The sequence below is a fragment of the Pholcus phalangioides genome, unplaced genomic scaffold (assembly GCF_987345545.1).
Source record: "Pholcus phalangioides strain wild (caught in Gottingen) unplaced genomic scaffold, Ppha-v1.0 ptg000028l_1, whole genome shotgun sequence".
NCBI classification, from domain to species: Eukaryota; Metazoa; Arthropoda; class Arachnida; order Araneae; family Pholcidae; genus Pholcus; species Pholcus phalangioides.
Window position 1 is genome coordinate 4,382,260 of NW_028301618.1, and position 4,604 is coordinate 4,386,863.

Here is a 4,604-nt window from a genome sequence, read left to right on the forward strand (position 1 = left end):
TCAGTAAGAAACGGCATACCATATAACAAATGTTATTACACATTATTATTGTACGGAACATCGAAAAGAATAATTTTTTTCTCATCGGACTCATATATTGGTAGGTACCCCCTTTGCAATCTAGAAATATTAATGACTCTTGAATACAATGGTTCAAAATGAGTTCGGCGTCCTTTGGTTTCATAAAATATTAACAAGACAAAAATATAACAGTGATGTAATAAATTCCTACCATAACATCTAACGTAGCTAAAATTGGAAAAATATCGAAAATAATTCCATTTCATTGTACTCAAGGAAAAAACCGGGACAAACAGGCGTCCAGACAGGGCGAAAAATAGCGAAAAACCGGGACATCTGGCCACCCTAGATAGGGTAGTAAAATCAGGTTCGTTAGCCGAAACGCAATTTCATATAGATTTCTATGGGGAAAATCGTTTAATTCGTTTCAGGTACTGCTTTTAAAATACCAAGTAGAGCGCCACAAAAACACAGAAACTGACCGAAGGCTGAAATGAACAGCTTTAAATTTTGAGAAATTACAACAGGGGCGGCTCGAGCTTACTTGCCGCCCGGGTGCGAAGCCTCATATGCTGCCCCTAAAGGCGACCCTGGTGGGAGGCTCACAGGGCTTCAGTGTCAAGGGGACCTCTAGATCAGTGTTTCTCAACCTCCGGGCCGCGACCCAGCACCGGGCCCTAAGACTAGTAGCAGTGGCGTCGGAGCAGGGGGTGTTCGAGAACCCACACTCTCTTGTAGAACGGGGCACCCACGGAATTGATTCAGGAATAAAAACCTCCAATATAGATTTCTGATTTTTTTCCCTGTAAGTATCGAACACGAAGAAAAAAAAAAAAATTAAAGGACAAACTGCCTGTTTTTCCTCTCTATGAGTCTTGAATCTTGTTGGAGGGTATCCAGATGCATATGTTTTGGTGTGGTGTCGGAACCCGGGGGTGCTGCTGCTGCTGTGTTTTGCAGTAAACAAAAACCTAACAAAAAATGAAAAATCTTTTTTTCTTCATCCTATACCTCTTGTTCTGTCCTGTTGCTCTGCTTATCTAGTGGTTATTCCCACAGCTTCAGGCACCTACGATGGGTATTTTTGGAGCCCACACACGCTTTTTTTTACGATTCTGTCCACGCAGGCAGGGGCACAACTAGGGGGAAGCAGGCGGGTCTGGTGCCCTGGGCGCTGAACCAGGAGGAGCGTCAAATCCATTCTTTAACTTGAGTCATTGATATACTACTCCACCAAACACCAACTCTGGTTATATGGCTATATTGCAATTTACCGCGCTGTTTATCAGCGGTCATACTCGAGCTCGTTAGGGGAAAATATCTTATTTATATCCTCTTTCGGGTTTGAACCAGGGACAGAAACCTTCACTGTGGTAGAAGAGCATCTTACCACCCGTGCGTAAATCATTGATATATTGCCGAATATTACTAATGTTGTAGATTTCGATTAATGATTCTACCAAAGCAGAAATTCTGTCATTTTTAACAGGGGTGTCGGAAGTGTTTCTAAACTGTGGGTCTTTAATTTTATATGGGAAATTTTAATTTCTGTATCAATACTGGGGGTGCTCGGATCCATGCCACAAATTACTATGGGTGCTTGAGCACCCCCGGCTCCGACGTCACTGGTTTTTAAGGTTATTTGGGGTGGATGTGGACTATTTTGTGTTTATTTATTTTTCATTTTCTTTGCTTGAGGGTTGAACACATTTTGTTTATAGGTGAAACACAAAGTTTGTGTAACAAACAGTTGGATGCACAGGCCTGTTCTAGGTCTACAGCATACAATTGTCCTCTGTATTTTAGGGCATGCAGAGGCATAAACGATATTTACAATGCTCAGCAAAGAGCTAGAAATGAAAATGCTTCATTTGCCAAAAACTATTACACTGCGTAGAACACAGGAAAATAATTCCAGAATTAATAAAAGAAATAATTCCAGCATTAATGAAAGCAATTATTCCAGAAGTAATAAAAGAAATAATAATTAATAAAGGAAATAATTCCTGAATTAATGAGAGAAAATTCAAGAAATAATGAAGGAGAATTCCAGAATCAATGAAGGAAAATTTCAGAATTAATGAAGGAAAATCCAGAATTGATGAAAGAAATGATTCCAGTATTAATGAAATTCAGCATTAACGAAAGTGATAATTCCAAAATTACTGAAAGATAATTCCAGAATTAGTGAGACATAATTTCAGAATCAATGAAAGTAATAATTCCAGCATTAATGAAAGAAATAATTCCAGCATTAATGAAAGAAATAATTTCAGCATTAATGAAAGAAATAATTTCAGCATTAATAAAAGAAATAATTTCATCATTAACGAAAGAAATAATTTCAGCATTAATGAAAGAAACAAATCCAGAAGTAATGAAAGAAATAATAATTAATAAAGAAAATAATTTCCGGAATTAATAAAGAAAATAATTTCAAGAATTAATGAAAGAAAATTCAAGAAATAATGAGGGAAAATTTCAGAATTAATGGAGGGAAATCCAGAATTGATGAAGGAAAATTCAATTGGTAAAAGAAATGATTCCAGTATTAATGAAATAAATTATTTAATCTTTTTTCACCTTTAGATGAGAGTTCCCTATCCTTTTTTAAATCTTTGAAACGCAATATTTAGAGACCGAACTGTACATTTCTATGGGCAAACGAGCTTTGTTTTCACCGAGTCACGTAGTTTCCTTGCATTTGATGGCGCTGCCGTCGCGGCGGCTGGATGCTTGCTCCCTTCGGTAATATATGCTCGATGCAAGCCTCAGAATATCTGTCGTCTGCTTCTCTGCAGGTCACTTGTTTTGGAAGTCTCCTTGCGTCCTGAAAAAATAACTGAACTGGAAGTTTGAACTGCCAGTTCTGTTTGTGAGCTTGGCTTGTAGGGAACCGAACAAACCGTCTGTCGTCTGCTCATTAAGAGGTTCTTTGTTTTGGACGTCTCGTTATGCTCAGATAATATAACCGAACCTCCAGTTTAAATTTCCAGTTCAGTTTATGAACTTTGTTTGTAAGGAACTGAGTGGAATAAGGAATATAGTTTTTTTTTACTTTAAACTTCATCATCACCACGTGAGTAACTTTTAAATTTGACATTAGATGGCAGCACATTACTATAGAGTGGAGTGTGGGGAAAATTCACTTTTTACGATCTTACCTGGCGTCTGCAGGTGTAAGTGACTGACCGTATGAGTGAACAAGTAAGTAAGTGAAAGAGTGAGTGAGTAATTGACGGTATGAGTGAACGGGTGAGTGAGTAATTGACGGTATGAGTGAACGGGTGAGTGACCATATGAGTGACAGAGTAACTGAAACTATGAGGGACTAAGTCATTGAGTAATTTACCATATGAATAACCATATGAAGTAATTTACCGTATGAGTGACCAAGTGGCTGAGTGCGTGATTGGGAGTATGAGTGACCTCGAGTGACTGACCGTATGAGTGATCAAGTTGGTAAATGAGAGTGACTGACCGTATGAGTGATCAAGTTAGTAAATGAGAGTGACTGAACGTATGAGTGAACAAGTAAGTAAATGAAAGAGTGAGTGACTGAACGTATGAGTGAACAAGTAAGTAAATGAAAGAGTGAGTGACTGACGGTATGAGTGAACGGGTGAGTGACCATATGAGCGACAGAGTAACTGAAAGTATGAAGGACTAAGTGATTGAGTAATTTACGATATGAGTAACCAATTGGCTGAGTGAGTGAGTGATTGAGAGTATGATTGACCGAGTGATTGACCATGTGAGTGGCACAATGATTGACCGTATGAGTGACCATCTGATTGACTGACCATAAGAATGTCCGTGTGACTGACCGTATGAGTGATCAAGTTAGCAAATGAGTGAGTGATTGACGGTATGAGTGACCAAGTGAGTAATTGAGTGATAAACAGTATGAGTGACGAAGTGAGTGATCGAGTGAATGACCATAAGAATGGCCGAGTGACTGACCATATGAGTGATCAAGTTAGCAAATGAGTGAGTGATTGACGGTATGAGTGACCAAGTGAGTAATTGAGTGATAAACAGTATGAGTGACGAAGTGAGTGATCGAGTGAATGACAATAAGAATGGCCGAGTGACTGACCGTATGAGTGATCAAGTTAGCAAATGAGTGAGTGATTGACGGTATGAGTGACCAAGTGAGTAATTGAGTGATAAACAGTATGAGTGATCGAGTGAATGACCATAAGAATGGCCGAGTGACTGACCGTATGAGTGATTAAGTTAGCAAATGAGTTTGTGATTGACGGTATGAGTGACCAAGTGAGTAATTGAGTGATAAACAGTATGAGTGACGAAGTGAGTGATCGAGTGAATGACCATAAGAATGGCTGAATGACTGACCGTATGAGTGACCAAGTAAGTAATTGATCCCCTCATGATAATTTTTTCTACGGGCTCCGCGTCTGATAACGGTGATCCTGGAATCGACTCAATTCTGAGTGACCACAAACATTTCCTTTTTGGCATCAAATGAATTTATAATATAATAGCTATACATTGTTGTGTAAGTTGGAGTGTAATTGAAACAGTGGACGCGCGAAGCAAGTGCAACCAGCTTTACAGTT